The sequence below is a fragment of the Neolamprologus multifasciatus genome, chromosome 10, assembly GCF_963576455.1.
Source record: "Neolamprologus multifasciatus chromosome 10, fNeoMul1.2, whole genome shotgun sequence".
NCBI lineage: Eukaryota > Metazoa > Chordata > Actinopteri > Cichliformes > Cichlidae > Neolamprologus > Neolamprologus multifasciatus.
In genome coordinates this window covers 31,885,308-31,908,963 of record NC_140448.1, presented here as the reverse complement: position 1 = coordinate 31,908,963, position 23,656 = coordinate 31,885,308, and the positions used below count along the sequence as shown (strand labels likewise).

The 23,656-nt window shown below is 41.7% G+C and overlaps 1 long non-coding RNA gene across 1 annotated transcript; it reads right to left on the bottom strand.

The window, feature by feature from the left end:
- Positions 1-668: 668 nt before the first annotated feature.
- Positions 669-23,656, bottom strand: LOC146510529 (uncharacterized). Its single transcript, XR_014876564.1, has 4 exons — positions 21,386-23,656; positions 18,582-21,219; positions 3,672-3,861; positions 669-2,716 (listed from the first exon to the last, which is right to left on the bottom strand). It is a non-coding gene; the product is annotated as an uncharacterized LOC146510529 (long non-coding RNA).

Sequence of the window (23,656 nt, the reverse complement as noted above, 5' to 3'; positions counted from 1 at the left end):
ACATGCTGTGGAAGAGAGACAGAGATTAATAACAGATATGATTCAATACAGAGAGGTCTGTTAACACATAGTGAGTGAGAAAGGTGACACGGACACGTCATCAGGTGCTGAAAACCGACAGCTTACAGATGTGGACAGTGCAGAATTCGTCTCTATAAACAAAAGTCACCGAACCGACAACATAAGAAGACAAAAATTACGCTTCACTTTTTTACTTTGGCTGTTTTGACTCCACCACAGTAAAATCAGCTCCACCTCTCAGTGTGCTTCGACATCTGTTTACCATCAAAAATCTTTCTTCTGCCTTATTTGATGCGCACCAGTTTACCGTTTGTGTTCAGTGCTGTCAACCACTGTGGAGGGTTTTCATGTTCAATACCAAAGAAATTTCAGCTTTTACGAATTCTACCAAATTCTACCAAACATGTCTCCAATAACACTTTGCTCTCCTTCACTTCAGCAGCATCAGTTAATGTTCATCTGTTGATTCGTGCGTTTCTAAAAGAGACCAGGCCAGGAGAACTCATTCATATTTTTCATTGTTTTATCCTCCGCTACTTAGGCTACGTTCACACTGCAGGCGAAAGCGCATCAAATCTGATTTTTTTGACCCTCTGCGACCATCTATCCGATCATGGTGTGACAGTGTGAACGGCACAAATCTGATATTTTCAAATCTGATCTGGGTCACTTTCGTATGTGGTACTGAATCCGATACATATCTGATGTTTCAGAAAGCTGCTGTTTGATGGTCATGTCGCATTAAATCCGTCTTTTACGTCACCGACACAAGACAGATGCCAATTATCAGCGCCGGAGAAGACATCGTGAACGCTTCCTGGCCATCCAGTGTAGATGTTAGTGAAACTGTTGGGAAGACAACGTTGGAGAAACGTGAACATTTTCTTTGTTCTGTATAATCTGCAGATTCTGACAGAAATCTGCAACTATCCTTTGAAGCAGCGCTCCTCTAAAACAGCAATAAGGATCATTATTAGGTTATTTACATTATTATGTAAATAACAAAATAACTTAAAGCAAAAATTGGGAAACGTAAAGTCTGAAGTCTTTATATTAAGGTCATCAGTCAAACAATACTGTTGCTCTGGGTCTAAACAGAGCGCGTTGTGTGTGACGTCTTCTTTTGCGCATGCGGCCGCTTTGAGCGTTCACACTAGAGCGCGTTTGCTGTCGCATTTTATCTGTAGTGTGAACGAGCAGACGAAAAAATCTGATTTGATCAAAAAATCAGAACTGAGCATCAAGACCTGCAGAGTGAACGTAGCCTTTGACATGATGGCATCTGCTGTGATGCTGACACCTCTCATTAAGTCTCACAAGTCTCAGCTTTGTTTTGATACCATCACAGTGCACACTGGGGTTGTAATTGCAGAGAAATGGTTGGTTCAACTTGGGCACGTCATTTTCAAGCAGGAAACTGGAGCTGTGTGTGATAATAACGTTTTATTACATTTAAAACAAACCTGTTTTTATTTCAGCACCATAGACAGCGCACACAGTGATTCAATGAGCTCTAACCTGACTCTGACTCTTTTTAGTGGTGTAAATACACAAATGCTGCATTGACCTTTACTACATGCATGAGCTACAGATCACAGACACACACTCAACACTCCCTCATCAAACCTTCAAATCTATTTTTAAAAAGAAATCCAGGCAGAAAAACTGCACTTCAATCGATCTCAGTTGTCTCAAAACAAGAACTACAGAACACAACATAAAATATTGTTGATACAGTTACAGTTGGATATCAGAGCCTGTTGGATAACGAGGCCTGTTCTTATTATGACGGCTCTCTGCCAGACTGCATCTCCAACACTTTGATGTGTTTCTGACTACAGTTATAAATCTGCCCCTGTTTTGGCCGACGCCTGAAAACAGCACAACAACTTATTTGGAAACATCCTCACATGTTACTTTGCTCTGCTCAGTAAACCTGGCTCTACCTGCTCTACCAGTTGTAACATTTACACCTTAGAATTGGTTCAGTTTATTTCAGTCTCAAATCAGTGATGTAAACACAAAAACCAGTGTAAACACCACACCGAGGCTGACTGAGACCGAGCTATCAGCATGCTGGATGTCCTGTTTTAGGACAATGCCCACCCCCACACTGCCAGAGTACTGCTGGCCTGCAGGATGAGCGGCACATCCAGACATTTCCTTGGCCGGTACTTATCCTCGTCTCCTGCTGAACATGCCTTTGACATGTCTGCTCGACGTGTTCTTCACAACCAGTGATTACTGCACAGCTGCAGGCTGCACTCGTGGAGAGAAATATTTGTTGCCAAGCACAGCAGTAAGACGTTTGTTGCAGTTGGTCATCAGGTTTAAAACAGACTCTCTACATCAGTGTGTGAATGTGTGTGTGACTGAATGTGTCTATACAAATACAGGCCATTTACCATTTTACATCCTTCAGGTTTCTTGGCTTCTGTTTGGCAACTCGAAGCTTTAGATGAGATTTTCTAGCTCGGCTACGAGGGTCGAGCTGATGCCAAAGAGCCTTGATTTCATCAGCACTTCCTCCCAAGCCTTCTCTAAATTGTTTAGATCAGTGACAAACTTCAGATGGGTCTTCGTGTGCCTTCTTCAGGATCTCAGTCTATTACAGTGATATTCTTGGTGACTGTGGTCCAACTGCCTTCAGGTCATTAACAAGCTCCTCCAGTGTAGTTTTGGGATGATCCACCACCTCAGTGTTGGGAAGGTTACTTTTAAAATGTATTCCATTACAGATTACAGATTACATGCCCCAAAATGTATTCTGTAACGTATTCCGTTACGTTACTCAATGAGAGTAACGTATTCTGAATACTTTGGATTACTTAATATATTATCATGCTGTTTACAACTACATGAATGTACTATTGCTGTGATTTATTACTGTTACTGAAGGTCCGCGGCTCCGAACCGTAGTAAAGGGACCTCTGGCTAATACGGTGGGTTCTGTGTCGGCTCGTAGCTGAAAACTAGCTTTACTTTGTTGTCTGGGTCAACTTTGCTAGCAGAGACAGAGAGAGGCGTTGAAAGGCTGCTCCAACAGAACTTATTGTTTCAGAGGAAAACACGAACACGGTGTACAGTCGAGTCTTAATAGCTTACTTACAACTGGGCTCGTCAGGCTCTCTTCTTGGCTGCAGTGGTTATTATTATATTTACATGCTTCCAGCTCCCGTTTCTGCTCGATGACAGCTCGTACTTTTCCTTTTTCTCCCTCCCTCGCTCACAGACACATAACGTGTATGGCAGTCCATTCTCCCTGCAGCACGGACTACACTGCCCATGATGCTACATTCTTTAGAGCTATACCTGTAGCATTCTGCCTATTAGCTTAGCACAACAACAAAAAGGCCTCTTTCACCCAGGAAACACACAGAGAGAGAGAGTCACCCTGTAACCATGGCAACCGTAACGCTGCCGCCTGGAACAACAGAACGTAGCTGTCAAACAAAACCCAAACAGTCCTGACCCGCCACAATATGAAACAGGGAAGTACCGCCGTGTAATCCATTTATTTCAACAAAGTAACTGTATTCTAAATACCACCTTTTTAAACGGTAACTGTGACGGAATACAGTTACTCATATTTTGTATTTTAAATACGTAACGGCGGTACATGTATTCCGTTACTCCCCAACACTGACCACCTTCATCATGATCTCATGATGCACAGAGCTGGAGACCGAGGGCGATGATGGGCATTTGATATTTCTTCTTTCAGCCTCGTGCAGGTCTACAGTCTTCTCCCTGACATCCTTTGATAGCTCGTTGGACTTGTTGGACAGGTGTGTTGTTTACACATTCATGGTTGTGATCGATCAGTCACTCCACAACAATCTGTGGGAGTCAGACGTGCAAATCATTTGTTACTGTAATGTGTTTTTTCTGGTTTTGGGTGATTTTCCTCACTTTAGATCACAGTGCTTGTCGATAAAATGTATTTAAATATAAACTTTTACAGATACAGAACCATTTACTATCCACAGTATTGTGTAGGCTCTGTCTACACTAACAGTAGCAGTGTCGTTAATGCTGTGAGCGAGTAGCAGAGAGGCCTTCAGGCTGTGTTTTCATTAATATGTGAGTCACATCATTATGTGAGAAATCAAGCAACAAAAAGCAGTTAATATATTAAAATTGCTGCAGAGTGCATATTTAAAAGGCAAAAACATTAAACTTCTGAAGTGCTGCTGTCTGTCGCTGTTTCAGTTTTACGCATATTTCAGAAAATATTAACTATTTAATATCCTCTCTGCTAAATGCAGTTTGGCACAGCAAAGAGAAAGTGAGCTGTTTGTCTGCAGCTCAGCAAACCCAGCAGGGAGCAGAGTGTGAGTCACACAAACAGGAGGCAATTACATTAAATGATCCTCTATAAAACAATAATAACACTTTCTTATGTGGGGAACACACCGAGGAGCGCCGAGGAGTGACTTCATGAAATATTTACAAGCCGAAAACTGAGAAAATATCATGTTGAAATATTTGTACAATAAGACAGAAAAGTGGCAGAAACACTTCAGCTCCTTCTCTACGTTTGTTCCAAACAATGCAGAAAGAAAGCACGCATCACTTCCTGTGGAGACGGCGGTTGGGGGTTGATTGGCTTCGTGTTTAGACATCAGCAGGTGTCGAGTATAACCATCTGAAAACCTGTGAAAAGTGAGGACCAACGTTTCATTTTTCTTATTTTCCCCTTTTCTTCAGTTTGTGTTCTTTTAGATTTGTTTCCACTTCCTGTTTTATTTTAGTTTCTTTTCTTGTGTTTTTTAAGTTGATTTTGTGAGGATTAGAGAAATATTTTGCTGCTATTGTTAATAATCATCATCATTACCATTGCAGTAATAACATTAATAACATAATCTACAGTATTGATATTGCATTCAGATGTTTAAACATATTGGTACCCAATTAGCCTTTATTACAGGTGCAGTTATAACCAGTGTTGGTCAAGTTACTTGAAAAAAGTAATCAGTAACTAATTACTGATTACTTCCCCAAAAAAGTAATCCCGTTACTTTACTGATTACTTATTTTCAAAAGTAATTAATTACTTAGTTACTTAGTTACTTTTTATAAACACGATTTACAACCTGAATAGGTGATAAAGTGATAGATCTTTCAGCCCAATTCTACTTTTTCTGCATAATCATACAAAATGTAATCAAATGGAAAAGTCTCTTTTTAAAACTTGTTTTATTAGTTTTAACCTTTTAACTTTATGCATCAAGCAAAAATTTAATTATATGCAACATTCTCTGACTTGAATAAATTAGTTTAACATTTAAACCTATTTTCTGCACATTCCAGCACATAAAATAAAATATTTTGTGTGTTTACACTCAGTCTTTCAAATAGATGCAAGTAAAACACAGTAGAAAATAAATAAAGTCAAAGACTAGCGGTCCTGTTGCTCTATTTTCACCTGTAAAGCAGGAGTGGGGTAGGCGGAGGTTTACCCTGGTGCAGGTGTGCCGCGGTCAGTGGAAGAATCCGCGAGTTTCTCTGTGAGTTTCCCATTACGTCGTAGCTACTCGGTGCTTGTTTGGAAGTTTAGGGGTTTTCTTCGCTGTAAAAAGAAGTTTTCTTCCCACGCACAACGGACACTAATGTTTTTGTCACTTTTTATGGAATCAAACTCAAAGTAAGGTCAGTACTTCCACGCTTTAAACGCTGCACGCTCATACTCTCTCTGCACTCGATATATGATCCATTGTTGATCTGCACACAGCTGTTGTCACGAACGTCGCACTCGCTTACGTCACTGTCATGAGACATTCTCGCAAAAAAAATCACGGTTTTAGTAACGCAGTAACGCAGCGTTCCTACGGGAAAGTAACGGTAATCTAATTACTGTTTTTGCAATAGTAATCCCTTACTTTACTCGTTACTTGAAAAAAGTAATCGGATTACAGTAACGCGTTACTGCCCATCTCTGGTTATAACCACTTTAAACTGTTGAGTTAAACCAATAATCTTAAATGTGTACGTGCTGAGGCTGTTGGGTCGTAAAGGAAAGGCCTAACTCTGAGTACACTCTGTGCTAAAGTAGACAGGAAGCTGCAGGCTTTTGCAGAGTGTGTTTGTGAAAGTGAAAGTTACTTTGAGGAGCTGTTGGGAGGATGCTATTTGAATAACCAGGTTATTCATTGTTATCTTTTAGTCATTTATATCTTTTGATTAAGCTTTTAGTAGAGGTTCTTGATTAGGACATTTATTCAATATATTACACATATAGTTTCAGTTGTGTACGTGCAGGCCTTGTGTCTGGTGGAAAAGGTTACAAGGTTCAGCTGGTGAGGTGAAACTGAGTGCATTTCATGCTGACACACACACAGTAGATAGACTCATTTATAGGTGAGAGGTTAATCGTGTTTGCTCGCAACTGCAAAATTGTCTCTGCAAAAAGAGGAACAGTTTCTTGCAGGACGTGGGTCTGGTGTTCCAGACGAGAAGTGAAAGTCAGAAGGTTGACAGGAAGCATCTGCCGTGGAGACGGAGACAATGTTCTTTTAAACTGTGTTAAAAGTCATTGTGGTTTTGAAACCTATGTATGAAGTGTATCTGATTGACGTTGAAGGGGCGTCATTAAATTTAAACCCTGATGGTATATAAAACATCTGCTTATGCTCTGTAAGTCGGAGATCAGCACTGTCTGCGTACGGCGGCGGTCCTCCCACGCGTGCATTAAAATCATCGTTTGACTCCACCCGGCCGGATCAGTGTTGTTATTTTGAAAGTTGATTACCTCCTGTACCCCTCCTCAATATTTGAACCTAACAATTTCCTTCCTGTTTTTGCCTTTTTTCCTCCCGATTTGATTTCATCATTGTTGCCATCTGTGCCTCGGGTCTATTACAGACATGTAAACGATGGCTGTGTTGATGTCAAACACTGGTTTAGTGACTGTTTGTGGTCTGCAGCTAACAACAGATAAAATAAGAACTGCACTGGAGATGCTCTTTAGATAGAAACTCCACAAACATGGTGGTAATGTTCGGTGCAGAGCACTAGCAGCCTACATAACAACTATACTTCGCACTCTTCATTCTTTAGCTCTAGTGGTCGGTGCTTGAAGCAGAACTTGTTGTAATTCTTTAGTTTTTGTTTTCTAATGTCGTCTTCTTTGCAAAGTAATCCCAGACTCCACGGGGTTGTTCACCTGTGCAGTTTGTTTGTTTTTACTCACTTGAGGCTGATGTAAAGACTGATTCATGTAAGAACAAAAAGCATGTAGTTCATATCTGGAATGTTTGGGTCTTAATTTGGTATTTAATCGTGAAAAACATGAGCTTGGCTTCACCTCAGCAAAGAAAAACAACCAATCAACAAACAGTTTACCAAACTAGAAATAAAGCCGCTGTGATGAAGCCAACGATGCTGTCTGCATTATCTGCTTATCTCTGGAGCTCTTTACAGCTGTAACATGTGTACTTGCAGCTTGATCGACTGCCAGCGTTGCTGAACTGCTTCCAGATTAGGACCAAACTGCAGTGTGAGTTTGAGCTGCGATCATCCTTTTAAAGAGCACAATCATCTGTTTTCATTCACACAGTCGTGCTGTGAGGGGCAGGTGTCGAGTTCACATCTCACTTGTTCGGTGTCGCGGTTTATCATTAGTCAGCAGGTTGTTACTGAGTCGCTCTCCTCTGGAGCAGCGCGGCCTGACTGACAGCCAAATGCTGCTCTGCTGGTTTGGCAGCGTTTGAATGCTGCAGAGGAAAGAAAGACAGATTTCACTGCTGTTCGAATGCTGCTGGCTCTGTTTTTACAACATTCAGCTGAACCTGTGCAGAGATTAATTAACCGAGACGCTCTCGTGACACTGAAAATCTCTTTGTTAGTAAAATGGACAGAAATTGTTGCACAGTGATTTTTCATGCCAGCAAACAGCCAACAAGTGGAGAAAGAAGACGAGTGTTTTAAACTAGCGCCCCCACAAGGTTGCAGCCGACTTTGATTCTAAAGCCTAGGTCACGGTCAGCAGACGGCGGTCTGGACCCAGACTTCACTCTATAGGGACCCATAACAAACTGTTTCTATTTAACTCTATCCACGGTTATTTGAATTATCACAGTAGTCAAATTATGCACACAGGAAACACACCGACCAATCACATGCTTTGTAAATCATCCCATGTGACACTACTCAGCCAATCAGGTCATTTCTCCAGAGAAACGTCAAGAACATCTGTGTGTGAAAACAGAAACGGGAAACGTTGTTACTAATATTTGTTCAGACTGTTCGTGTGAAACAGAGTTAAGGAAAGAAGAAAAAGGGAAACTTTTTTTAATCAAGCACTTTACCTGAAGACGCGTTTCTCAGAAGCATCTTATCTTGTTGTTGACAGTAAATGAATGTTTGAGTTTTTTTACCTGACCTCCTTAAATTTGAACTGAATACATTTTTCTAATAACTAGGGATGGGTATCGTTTAGGTTTTATCCGATACCGGTGACAAACCGGTACCTTTGAAACGGTGCCGGTGCTTAAACGGTGCTCAAACCGGTGCTTAAAGAATGGAGAACACAAACTTTGTCCAAAAACGTCTCATGTTCAGCTGTTTTTTTGTAAAAAGATAACAATGTTAGCCTTTTCTGCAGCTATGGGGCATATATGGTATCACTCTTGGCTGGAAGCAGCTTAAACAATGGAAAAAACACAAACTTTGTCCAAAAACCTCTCATGTTTAACTGTTTTCCATTTTTTCTTTGGTCATTTTAGCCTTTTTGTCCAGGGTGAAGGGAGTATCTGCCATCAAACAAGAAGACAGCTGCATGTAGCTATGATGATGTTTGCTAGTTCACCTTACATGCATTAATGTAATAACGTGGTTAGCCTACTCAACGTAAATTACACACGAACAACATTAAGCTACTAACGCAGAGAAGAACAGCTGCTGCTGCATCATCATCCTCATCATTTCTGCTACACTGGCAGGGCTAGGGGCCAGGACTCTCCTCTTCGGGTTTTTGGGGGATGTTGCTAACTCCGGGTCGATAACAGGCACCACACCCACAGTAAATGTGCTCGGTGTGAGGTCTCGCAGCAAGCTATCAAATATGGCGCATTTTTCGGCTTTTAAAAAAAACGCTATGCGTCGCCAGGTGTTTCATCAGATTTGAGGTGTTACCTCCTTTGACAGTATCACAGTATCAGCTTAAAGCACTTGTTGCAGCTGCTGAGTTTGCATCTTTTGCTGTGAAGTACAGCCAGACTTTGACCGCTTCGCCTTGGGCATTTTTAATCTGTAGCTCTGCTCTAAAAGAACGTACGTACCTGGACCCGCCTACTATCCTCGGAAACGTAAAATGATTGGCTAGAATCTAAAGTGTGTCACAGCTCAGGGAAAAAAAGCACCGAAATGTGCGCTGCTTTTTGGTCTGGTTACTACCGTTTATGTCAGAACCGGTGCCATCATGGCACCGGATACCGGTACCCATCCCTACTAATAACCCTGAATTCTGACCCCAGTTTGGGAGAATGATTGCGACTGGGAGGTATGAGACTTTAGATTTTGACGGGTGATGGGTACAAAAAAGACTTTTTCAACCTAATTTACAATTATTACACCTGCATTAATCTGAAATTCATATCATAAAGAGTCAAAACAGCAGTCAGCAGTTTACACAGGTGTCTCTATACCAGGACTCCACGGGGAAAGATCAGCAGCAAGCCTGGGCTGCAGCGCTGTATCCAGAATTATTAATGCATCCATGGAGAAAAGTAGTTTATTACATTAAACTCTGAATTTAGATTCTGTACCATTAAAGTTTGAGTAGTAGAGACTTTTCATGTCTTTAATTCAAAGCTGAAAACATTTGAGACCTTCCACTGAATCAGAATCCAAATGATTTCCAAATAACTGTTGATCAGCTGACACAGCGAGATCCAGCTCACGGTGTGACGCTAACATCAACAGGGCCGTCCTAATTATCCTTCCTTCATTCCTCAACAAGAATATGAAGAAAGAAGTGATTGAGATTTTTTTCCTTCTAGCTTTTCAGTGTAATCAAATCCTCTCAGCCATCAATACATCACTGCTGACAGCACACACACACATCCAGTGATCGCACACAAACCCTGACAGCACCACACACACACAAACACAATGACAGCAGTGTCCTCGGGCTGCTTTCAGGCTCCAGCTTTGCACACAGGCTGAAACACAACAAAGCCTCGCTGAGTGATCAGGGCTGCACTCCAGCATGTTTAACACTGTGATGAGATGTTGTTCAGAGGTGCTTACTGCAGCTAATAAAAGCAACCTGTGTGCTGCTATTACTCTATTTAAATGCATAATTATTGTAACGACTCAACAAAGTCCAAAACCTGCTGACTGCTGGAGCCTCAATGGAAGCTACACAAACAAATAGCCCATCTACTCTGGAGGAAGACAGAAAGCAGGTTTGAGGCTCTTCTGCACCGGTTTCACATCCAGACGCACAACCGAAGGTTTTCTGGTAATAAATCACAAATTTAGAAACAAAGGAAAGTACAGTTCTGACTTGATTGGAAAACCTGAAGACGCCATGCACATAGAAAGTGTTTCAGTTGCTGCACAGCTGCACAGATGTTGGATGTAACGGGGAGGATACAGCAGGACCGCATGTGTTTCACAGAGAACTCTGAACAAAATAAGTCTTTATTGTTTCTGTGTCGTGGTTTTTGGGAATCATGGATCTAAAAGGGAGCTCACTGCTTCGTCACTGCTGATTGGCCACTAGTGGACGCTGCAGGCGTTTGTTTCCAGGGTAACCCTCTAAGGCTACGTTCACACTGCAGGCAAAAGCGCATCAAATCCGATTTCTTTGACCCTCTGCGACCCATATCCGATCATGGTGTGACAGTGTGAACGGCACAAATCCGATATTTTCAAATCCGATCTGGGTCACTTTCGTATGTGGTCCTGAATCCGATACATATCTGATGTTTTAGAAAGCTGTTGTTTGATGGTCATGTCGCATTAAATCCGTCTTTTACGTCACTGACACAAGACAGACGCCAATTATCAGCGCCGGAGAAGACATCGTGAATGCTTCCTGGACATCCGGTGTAGATGTCAGTGAAACTGTTGGGAAGACAACGTTGGAGAAACGTGAACATTTTCTTTGTTCTGTATAATCTGCAGATTCTGACAGAAATCTGCAGCTATCCTTTGAAGCAGCGCTCCTCTAAAACAGCAATAAGGATCATTATTAGGTTATTTACATTATTATGTAAATAACAAAATAACTTAAAGCAAAAATTGGGAAACGTGAAGTCTGAAGTCTTTATATTAAGGTCATCAGTCAAACAATACTGTTGGTCTGGGTCTAAACAGAGCGCGTTGTGTGTGACGTCTTCTTTTGCGCATGCGGCCGCTTTGAGCGTTCACACTAGAGCGCGTTTGCTGTCGCATTTTATTTGTAGTGTGAACGAGCAGACAAAGAAATCGGATTTGATCAAAAAATCAGTATCAAGCATCAAGACCTGCAAAGTGAACGTAGCCTAAGATCTTTCAACTCACATGTCAATGAATGCATCCTTCACTCTCATTGGTCGACTTGATCGCCTGTCTCAAAGTTGGGAAAGGTTCAAGACCTTCCAGCACTTACTGCTCCCATCATCTCTTCAAGTCAGTGGATTGTTGGCCATCTTTAATCTCTGGTCACCACATCACTGCAAATCTCTTCCTTAAGGCTTTGAAACAAAGCTTTGTAGACCAGTGGATGATGGTTGGATGGAAACTCTCACTTCCATTGGTTGTTGCCAGTGTACTCGGGATCGCCCATTTTACCTGTGTTCACTAAAAGTCTTTGGACCTAACTGATATTTCATGACTGTGTCACTAATTATGACTGACTAAGCATTGAGCTCACAGTTACACCAAAGCGTCCATGCTGTATCTGTTGTGAGGCTCTGGAACTGGGCTTTGTAATCACTGAAGCCACTGCTGCACATCTTTCACTGCACACACAGAAAGTTATTAGAAACCTCGGGTGTAGGATGAGAGCAGTGCAGCAGAATCCTCCTGCAGTAACTCCTGAAAAATTTACGTTTTTGTCCGTGTTCACTGCTGGGAACGACAAGAATATGGTCAGTTCCTGTGAACTGTATTTAAAAAAGTTATCTATTATTCATTCATTGGAAAAGAAACATTCCTACCTACTACTGCCAGACCACTCCAAGATGAATGCATGAAGAGGCATTTAAAATAAGGAGGAATCCATGAAGCCAGACTTTAAGGCTGGATTTTCGAGTAATGTTTGGTCTGTTAACCAGAGTTCCCCTACTCGCTGTCCGCTCTGCAACCACAGCAAGCGACTCCTTCTCCAAACCGAGCCATCATGTGGTTTACATGAAAATCCACTTTCTGAGGAACTCACGTCAGCTCAGCATCAACGCTCACGTTCCTCATCCCGACATATACTACAGAAACGTCTCTCAGCAGCAGCACGTCGACCATACGACAGCGGGTTTCTCCCCTACTTTGAGTCTAATGTTGTTGCAGTAAAAGCTGCAGTGAAATGTCGCAATCATGGAGGTTCAGCTTTATGTTGGATCCCTCAGACCCTGCTTTGACTGACCAGCACCATTAGCATTGTGAGATAAACTACGTGGCTTACTGTAGGCCATTCATCATTCATGCAGTACATACGATAGAGCCTCTGTTGTAGCAGTCTCTATTTTGGCTGCTGCTCGCTCATATGAGGACTGCTCATGTGTAGCTGTGCATGTTAGAGGTGGATCAATACCAGTATCGATAGTATTGATACCAGTGCTGGAGAAATGAAAACATGAAACATCCATCGATCCATTTTCTTCGCTTATCCAGGGCTGGGTCGCGGCAAAGCCTGAAACATGCACTGTGGAAAATGTCTGAACCTTTTTGTGTTGATTGTCATTTCTGGTGTTTTTAAGCCTGCAGCACATTTAAACACACACATTTATATTCAAGGTCTCCAAGAAACAAAATTGTAAATTACATGAAAATCTGAAAGGTGTGTTTTGTTTTGTTAACTAATTATTGTGGAAAACCAAAATCACGGTGATTAAGCTTAATGTGTTCAGAACTGAAACTCATATCGGTATCAGCAGTAACGGCGCAGGAACCCGATCTGCTAATGTTTGCAGGACGAAAGATCCAAAAAGATCTGTTTATACCAGATCTTTTTGGATCTGGTATAAAATGTGGATTGCACAACACTGGACATTATATTCTCCATTTCCATTTAATACTTGTACAGCTGCTGTTATTGTGAATATATATATTTATATTTCTTCATACATTCTTATATATTTCTATACTGTGTATTTTGTTGTACAGTTATTTTATTTTTATATTTTATTTTATTTTATTCCTTCCTAGTTAAATTTACCCTTTTTAATTTTCATACTTATTTCCTATCTTATTCATGGCCTTTTCTTTTTTTTTTAGGTCACGAGCAGTTGTCTAAGCATTTCACTGCATATCGTACTGTGTATGTGACAAATAAAATTTTAATTTTAATTTTTTTTTACCTAATTTTTGTTCCTGAGACAAATGACATCCACATATGAGGACATTGGTTTTAAATGTTGATAGAACAGTGGCAGCATAACGTCCTCGTAAGTGGATATCAGGCCCTTGTAGAGAAAAATTAAGTATTTTGGTCTGGACATCCCAAAATGTGATGTCCACATATGTGGACGCAGGTCCTAGGAGGTTAAAGGAGGACAGCTCCAAAGCTTTCTTATTGTATTCTACTAAATTAGCTTTGCATGATTTTCACTTCACAATCATCCTGATTATCTCTTGCTGGACCTCGATGCAGCCACAGTTTTAACTTCTCCAACTTTAAGCAAACTTTAAGCAAACCAGATTCACAGTGGTTACGTGCTCATCAGTGTTGGTCAAGTTACTTGAAAAAAGTAATCAGTAACTAATTACTCATTGCTTCCCCAAAAAAGTAATCCCGTTACTTTACTGATTACTTATTTTCAAAAGTAATTAATTACTTAGTTACTTTTTAAAAACATGATTTACAACCTGAATAGGTGATAAAGTGATAGATCTTTCAGCTCAATTCTACTTTTTCTGCATCATCATCATACAAAATGTAATCAAATGGAAAAGTCTCTTTTTAAAACTTGTTTTATTAGTTTTAATCTTTTAACTTTATGCATCAAGCAAAAATTTAATTATCTGCAACATTCTCTGACTGGAAGAAATTAGTTTAACATTTAAACCTATTTTCTACACATTCCAGCTCATAAAATAAAATATTTTTTGTGTTTACACTCAGTCTTTCAAATAGATGCAAGTAAAACACAGCAGAAAATAAATAAAGTCAAAGACTAGCGGTCCTGTTGCTCTATTTTCACCTGTAAAGCAGGAGTGGGGTAGGCGGAGGGTTACCCTGGTGCAGGTGTGCAGCGGTCAGTGGAAGAATCCGCGAGTTTCTCTGTGAGTTTCCCATTACGTCGTAGCTACTCGGTGCTTGTTTGGAAGTTTAGGGGTTTTTTTTCTCTGTAAAAAGAAGTTTTCTTCCCACGCACAACGGACACTAATGTTTTTGTCACTTTTTATGGAATCAAACTCAAAGTAAGGTCAGTACTTCCACGCTTTAAACGCTGCACGCTCATACTCTCTCTGCGCTCGATATATGATCCATTGTTGATCTGCACACAGCTGTTGTCACGAACGTCGCACTCGCTTACGTCACTGTCATGAGACATTCTCGCAAAAAATCACGGTTTTAGTAACGCAGTAACGCAGCGTTCCTACGGGAAAGTAACGGTAATCTAATTACCGTTTTTGCAATAGTAATCCCATACTTTACTCGTTACTTGAAAAAAGTAATCGGATTACAGTAACACGTTACAAGTAACAAGTAACGCGTTACTGCCCATCTCTGGTGCTCATACACCGACCTCCCTGTCTTTTAAAACTATTACTTTACATCCAGTTGGTTGGAATACATTAGGCTTTACAGGTGTTCCTAATGAAGTGGCTCAGAGCTGTGATTTCCTTAACTTACCTGTTCAAAGTGAGAGTCACCAGACTTTATTAAAACATCCTGAATTTTTCTCAGGTTTCTCTGCAGTCCGAACACACTGCATGCTTTACAAACCTCACAATCGGTTTCTTTTCATGGCTTTCATGACACATCTGCTGTTCGATGAATTTATGATCCACAATCTTTCATTGTGTAATCATACTTTACTATAAAAAAACAAATACTTCATTATCTCATGTAAAAACAAATGGCAGTAGCCGACAGATGTGGTGGATTAACCTCAGAATAAAGTGAGACATGTCATCGATTCCCAGGTTGTGCTGAGCTCGTTAAGACTCTTTAAGGGTGATTAGGCAGCTGACAGCGAGTAAAAGTGTGTGTGTGTGTGTGTGTGTGTGTGTGTGTAAGGAGCAGCTGATATATCTGTGTATGTTTGTCTGTTTCTAAAAGCACGTCTTCAGGTCTGCATGTGTATCTTCATGTACTTCTGAGGGAACGAGTGTGCGTTAAACGTGTTTTCCGCTGCTCCTTAATGTTTGATAGGTGGGGAGTGGCGGGCGCCGCCTCATGTATTTTTAAAGCCAAAGTTACCCCAGCATTCTCCGTCTTTGTTCTGCCTTTTAGGTGGCCTACTTTAAACTCTGCAGCAGCAGAGAGCAAACAAAGCTTTCACACCTCTGAAGCTCAGAAGCTTCAGCTCTCAGTAAACCAAACAAGTCCAAATGTTTCACAAAGAAGAGAAAATATGCACTCAGCTTGTTGTTCTTATCCGATCACATAGTCTTAACTTTTCCTTTTGATTTGGATCATTATCTGAATATAAGTAAATGACGTGGTGATAAAGCATTGATAAGCTATCAGTACGACTGCAACACAAGGCTGTTGTTAAAACTGAGTCGAGACAGAAACACAGCAGAAATAAAGAGTTTCCAGCCTGATGGAAACCTGTGAGGAGAGTAGGTGGTGGAGGAGAAGCTACAGAGGTGGAGGTGGAGGTATGCTCCAGAGAGAAAATGAATGAAAGTCAGTGGAAGTAAGACAGAGAGGTGCAGGCAGGGTGGAGTGGGTGGAGTGTCATCAGTATGTTGTATGACTGATGACCAAGTCTGTCACAGATTTAAGATTTTTTTAACATGCAGCAATCGTTGTCCTTCTGAAACATGAAAACTCTTTAGTTTCTGAAGTTCAGTGAATTCAAAAGAATGAATGTGTGATTGGTGTGAACTTAAACTCTCCTGTGAGGAAAATGAAGTTCGTAACACTGAAAGTTTCCTGTTGGGCGACTCCACACTTGTGTTTCATTCCTTTCCTATTTTTTTTTCTCCTTCTTGAAAAATATTATTTTAATCTGAATAAACTGAGACGTATATGGATTAAAATTTTTAATAATGTTAAATAAATCACAAGAAATTAATGTAAACTCTTTCTTTTGGGATCATCTTTTGCTTTTTCCATATAACCTCAAATTTATGTCTGTGAAGGTTCTCAGTCATCCAGGTCATCGTAGTCAAAGGAGCTTGCAAAGAAAAGCGTCTGGACTTCTTTAAGTTGCTTGAAGACGTTTCACCTTCATCCGAGAAGCTTCTTCAGTTCTAAGGTCAAATGGTGGAGAGTCCCAGATATAAACCTGGTGGGAGTTTCCCCCCACTCACATCCTGGGCCATCTGACCTCAGGAAATCACATGATAAGGTGGGGCCAGGTTTCACAATGAACTCACCTGAAACTCTGGCTGATTGGGACCCACACCCAGTTTCTGTCAGGGGTTGCTGAGTGGAGGCGAGGAAGTGACCCAAAAGCAGGACTCGTGGATAGTTAGGTGAAGGTTGGTGTTTTATTATCGATTCAGTGAACAAACAGGACAGAGGTAGGAAATGGCTGGCTGGCTGGACGACTGACTGAATGAATGAATGAATGAAGGAAGGAAGGAAGGAAGGAAGGAAGGAAGGAAGGACGGACGGACGGACTGAATGGCTGGCTGAACGCAGGCGGAAACGACAACATAACATCAATGACACGACCAAGAACTGGTGAAACCAAGGAACTTAAATACACAGGTTGAATGATGACAATGATTGGAAACAGGTGAGTACAGGGCTGAACATAATCTGACTAATGACACGAGAGACAAGCTGACACGGGGAAAAACAGGAAGTGAAAGCATTGATGTGGCAACATAACCTAAATGTGACAAAACTGAAAACACTGGGTCACCGACCCAGGAACCCTGACAGTTTCACACCTTGGCTCAGGCGATTAGAGGATCATCAGGGGGTCCTTTTGTCCCTCTGTGGGGGGAAACTCCCACTAGGTTTAAATCTGGGACTCTCCACCATTTGACCTTAGAACTGAAGAAGCTTCTCGGATGAAGGTGAAACGTCTTCAAGCAACTTAAAGAAGTCCAGACGCTTTTCTTTGCAAGCTCCTTAGACAACCTCAAACTTCATTTGGTCCTGGAAAGATAAAGTATTTTTATCATTTCTACAAATTCCCTCACTCAGTTCTCAAAGCCTGAGCTTCCTGTGAACTTTGGTAACATAGACTTTAAACGTTTCTGGCAGCACAAGACATTAAAATAAGATGTTAAATGAGTTTATGTCCAGTGTTGGGGAGTAACGGAATACATGTACCGCCGTTACGTATTTAAAATACAAAATATGAGTAACTGTATTCCGTTACAGTTACCGTTTAAAAAGGTGGTATTTAGAATACAGTTACTTTGTTGAAATAAATGGATTACACGGCGGTACTTCCCTGTTTCATATTGTGGCGGGTCAGGACTGTTTGGGTTTTGTTTGACAGCTACGTTCTGTTGTTCCAGGCGGCAGTGTTACGGTTGCCATGGTTACAGGGTGACGCTCTCTCTCTGTGTTTCCTGGGTGAGAGAGGCCTTTTTGTTGTTGTGCTAAGCTAACAGGCAGAATGCTACCGGTATAGCTCTAAAGAATGTAGCATCATGGGCAGTGTAGTCCGTGCTGCAGGGAGAATGGACTGCCATACACGTTATGTGTCTGTGAGCGAGGGAGGGAGAAAAAGGAAAAGTACGAGCTGTCATCGAGCAGAAACAGGAGCTGGAAGCATGTAAATATAATAATAACCACTGCAGCCAAGAAGAGAGCCTGACGAGCCCAGTTGTAAGTAAGCTATTAAGACTCGACTGTACACCGTGTTCGTGTTTTCCTCTGAAACAATAAGTTCTGTTGGAGCAGCCTTTCAACGCCTCTCTCTGTCTCTGCTAGCAAAGTTGACCCAGACAACAAAGTAAAGCTAGTTTTCAGCTACGAGCCGACACAGAACCCACCGTATTAGCCAGAGGTCCCTTTACTACGGTTCGGAGCCGCGGACCTTCAGTAACAGTAATAAATCACAGCAATAGTACATTCACGTAGTTGTAAACAGCATGATAATATATTAAGTAATCCAAAGTATTCAGAATACGTTACTCTCATTGAGTAACGTAACAGAATACGTTACAGAATACATTTTGGGGCATGTAATCTGTAATCTGTAATGGAATACATTTTAAAAGTAACCTTCCCAACACTGTTTATGTCACAGTAAATAACCACACAATCTTACTTCCAGCGCCTCCTTATTTGAGGGGTGACTGCACACAACTGTCATCTGACGCTTCGCCCGGGAACGCACTTCTTCACGGAGTCGTGGTTCAGACAAACAACTTCCTGTGTCCGTGTAAAGCTGCCTGTCGGCCTGCGGTGTGAGGGAGGGCGCTGCATCTATAATGCAGGGAAAACACACACACAGTATCAGAGTGCGTGTGAGAGCTCTGTGTGGTTTCTTAAGTTCAAGGTTTTTTGATTAATGTGAAAAGAAATCGTTGAGCTGTACACTCGCACGCCGTCTACCGTTCTCTACATCTGAATACATTTGTAAGGTTACTGTTAATAACCCCGAACTGCTTTTTTACCCCGAGTGTAAATTATAAATAACGCACACATCCACGCTGTTGTTTGAGTCAGTGTGTGTATAAGTCAGCCCTGAATACACGGCCCGTTTCATCCATATAATAATAATAATAATAATAGATTGCATTTATACAGCACTTTCCGGGGCCCTCAAAGCGCTTTAAATTCATTCACTCTACATTCACACACTGGTGGAGGCAGCTACACTGTAGCCACAGCTGCCCTGGGGCAGACTGACAGAAGCGAGGCTGCCATATCGCGCCATCGGCCATCATCAGTAGGCAGCAGGTGAAGTGTCTTGCCCAAGGACACAACGAGCCGGGGCTCGAACCGGCAACCTTCCGGTTACAAGACGAACTTCCAACTCTTTGAGCCACGATCGCCCCCGTTATGATTTATTGATCAGAGTTCTGAATTATGAACAGTGTGTTTAAAGATTCAGGTGCCTGCTGGGACATGTTGTGTATTTCAGGTTAATATTTCATAACCAATCAAATAACGTGAATGTTGTTTGTGTGGGAAAAACGGGCAGGTTTTCCTTGTTACTCACCCTAAAATAAAAGGTCCCCGTCCTTCCCCGCGTCAGCTCCCCTGAGGTCACACAGATTAGATGACACATATGGATACAGGATGTCGTTAATGAAGCTCAACTCATCTTAAAAGGTTTAATAGCCTGATCTGTAGGCTAATAATGCACTGCTGCTATTGCTCCTGTGAGTCCAATATGAAGCTGTAATAATGAGAAAGCCTTTCACAGGGACAGCAAGGGGGCTTCTTAATTCTTACACAACTCTGTGTTAGACAATATCAGCCATATCGTGCTTACTGTACATGTATGTCTCGCTGATTTACAGGTTTAATTATGCACCTGATAACACTGGCCTGAAAGCACCTCGTTAATCACACCCGTCAACTCTTCCAAACTTGATTAAGGGAAACTTTTGTCACAGTTACCGAAACCTAACTTTTGTTAAACCGTCCACTCAACACGACCTTTTCCAATGTGAGCATCTGTATGTAAGGGCGTCTTTAAAGTAGGCAAAGACAGCGCGCACAACAACATTATAGAACAGCTATGATCCGAGCAGAGCGTTGCAGCGCACGGCCTTCATCGGGCAGACGTAAAAACACCATGTGACACAGAGCTGAGGTTTACTCTTTTCAAATGCTGTTGTTCAGTTTTGCAGGTAAAAAGACCTCAAGGATGAATGCTGGCTGATGAGAAGGTGCACTTTGGCTAACATCATCGCCTTCCTTTAATAACACAGTCCCAGGAAACATGGCTGAAACCCTGACGTCATCTCCTGGGTCAAAGCTAAAAAGAACAGAACCACAGAAACACATGGTGATGTTGTTTCCATGTACAGGGTGGGCCGTTTATATGGATACAACGTAATAACATGGGAATGGTTGGTGATATTAAAGTCCTGTTTGTGGCACATTAGTATGTGTGAGGGGGCAAACTCCTCAAGATGGGTGGTGACCATGGTGGCCATTTAGAAGTCGGCCATCTTGGATACAACTTTTGTTTTTTCAATAGGAAGAGGGTCATGTGACACATCAAACTTATTGGTAATGTCACAAGAAAAACAATGGTGTGCTTGGTTTCAACGTAACTTTATTCTTTCATGAGTTATTTACAAGTTTCTCTTTGTTCACAGCCATTGACATGTCGAAGAGGTTAACACGTGAGGAGCGGATCGAAATTGTGTTGATATCTGGTGAACGCAGTAACCGGGTCATTGCAGCAGATTTCAATGCAAGACACCCTACGAGACCACCCATCTCCCATGCTACAGTTAGCAAACTGCTTGCTAAGTTTGGTGAAACTGGTTCAGTGTTGGATTTGCCAAAATGTGGACGCAAGAAAACTGTCACTAATGAAGAAACATCAGTGGCTGTCCTAGCTTCATTCAGCAAGAGCCCACAGCGTAGCACTCGCCGCATGTCACTGGAGAGTGGCATTAGTCGAACATCCCTTCGGCGGATATTAGCTACTCACAAATGGCACCCTTACAAACTCCAGCTACTGCAGCATCTCAACGAGGATGACCCAGATCGGCGCACAGAATTTGCAGAATGAGCAAAAACAAAAATTGGAACAGGACCCTCAGTTCACGCAGAAGAGTTTGTTCAGTGATGAGGCAAACTTTTATGTGAATGGTGAAGTCAACAAACAAAACCACCGCTATTGGTCTGACACTAACCCACATTGGATGGATCCCTCCAAGACTGTTGGAACAACAAAAGTGATGGTTTGGTGTGGTATATGGGGCACAACGGTAGTGGGTCTATTCTTCATCAGTGGAAACCTCAAGGCCACTGGATATTTGAAATTGCTACATGATGATGTGTTTCCCTCTTTATGCACTGAAGCTGGCACGTTCCCTGAGTTTTTCCAGCAAGATGGTGCACCACCACATTATGGGTGCCAGGTCCGAGCATTCGTAGATGAACAGTTTCCTGGAAAGTGGATTGGTCGTTGTGGGCCAGTTGAATGGCCCCCAAGGTCTCCCGATCTGACCCCCTTAGACTTTTAGCTTTAGGGTCATCTGAAGGCAATTGTCTATGGTGTGAAGATACGAGATGTGCAGCACCTGAAACTACGGATACTGGATGCCTGTGCTGGCATTTCTCCTGCGGTGTTGCTATCAGTGTGTGAAGAGTGGGAGAAGAGGGTTGCATTGACAATCCAACACAATGGGCAGCACACTGAACACATTTTATAAGTGGTCAGAAACTTGTAAATAACTCATGAAAGAATAAAGTTACGTTGAAACCAAGCACACCATTGTTTTTCTTGTGACATTACCAATAAGTTTGATGTGTCACATGACCCTCTTCCTATTGAAAAAACAAAAGTTGTATCCAAGATGGCCGACTTCTAAATGGCCACCATGGTCACCACCCATCTTGAGGAGTTTGCCCCCTCACATATACTAATGTGCCACAAACAGGACTTTAATATCACCAACCACTCCCATGTTATTATGGTGTATCCATATAAATGGACCACCCTGTACATATATACCAGTGTATCAGCTTTGTCCATCAATATCTGAGCAGCAAATGCCAACATTGCACTTTAAGGTAACAGTAGCTCATTTTCACAAGTGCAGAGATCCAGCACAAGTCTTTACTGAGCTGATGAATGTAGTAAGGGAAATTTTCCATCTATTATTTTCTTCCACTTGAACAAATCTGAGTCACGACTGCTCATGAATTTATTCAGCTCACAGGGCAAAACAGAGCCAGGTCTGTTTGTCCCCACAATGGGCAACTGCAGCTTGGTGCATCCCCGTCAGATACTTGGTGTCTTGTTTGGTCAGCCGTACAGAACAGCATTTTCTTTCTTTGAGGACTTTGATGACAAGATGAACCAGAATCTGCCAACGTTTGAAAATGATTGGACTATGACCAGTAAGATTTATTAGAGAAGACAGGGCTGACTTGAACTTGAAGTACAAATTCCCAGTTTATGAACCCAGATGATCTCACAAAACTCTCCCAGAAAACATCAGACATTAGCTGCTGACGAGGAAGGACCTGATGGAAAGAATGAGCCCAGAGTCAGAAGCACAAAACACTGGAGATGCCAAATCGATCTACATCTTAACTCTCACAAATATCCAGGCTGTAAAAGAAGCATCACAGTGGTCAGCCATCTGCATATGGTCACTCTGTGAGAAGTTAAAGCATCTCTATGCAATCTGAATCACTGCAGACATGAAATCAAAGAGTCTGGGCTGACAAGTATTGAGCCAATTAGAAAAAATGCTAACATTTACTATCTAATCTAACTTATAAAGCAAGAACAAAAAAATCCCCTTATTTGAGGACTCTTTGGGAAGTTGGACAGTGGCTGAGCGAGTGTTTGTACTTTCATACTTTCCATATTATCATTACCAGATACTGCTGATCTGTTTGCCTCTGGGCTGATGTGGGAGATGGGGGAGCAATAGCTTCCTCCATCATCGTTCACTGTAAATGTCAGAGCAATTGTTGACGCAGCAAAGCACCTGTTCTTATCCTCACTGTGTGAAGACAAACCAGTGATGATATAATAAAAAATGACTCGGTAATGAGAGCTGAAAAAGGCACTATTATTTATCAGCTGTTTATTTCAAGCATTTCATGACAAAAACAGAAAACAGTAAATCCGCCTCAGTAAAACCCACAAAAGACCTTTAAAATATCATAAAGAAGCTTAAAGAGCAGCTCCAAGAACAGCAAGAGCCATTTAAGTGAAATCTGTGGTTTTTCATGATGAAGCTCCCAATGCTTCACCACAGCTAGCTCAGTCATAGCTAGCTCAGTCACAGCTAGCTCAGTCACAGCTAGCTGAGTCACAGCTAGCTCAGTCACAGCTAGCTCAGTCACAGCTAGCTCAGTCACAGCTAGCTCAGTCACAGATAGCTGATGGCTGAGATGCTGTTTGACATTGTTTAGTATCATGAATTACATTAGCTGGCGAAGTCATTTGACAAGAATCTACAGTAAATGGTAAGTGGACAGGTTCTTATATGGAGCATTCATACACTCATTGTTTTTATTTATTAACTTACTGAGTGCTGTTGTCTTGTTTGTGTTGTGTTGTGCGTAGTGCCACCGTGGGACAGTTTCGAATTTCATCGTACTGTTCTAGGTGTGACTGTGCAATGACAATAAAGAGTTATCTTATCTGTTATCTTAACTGATAATGTTAGTGATTCACGGTTTCTAAGCTAA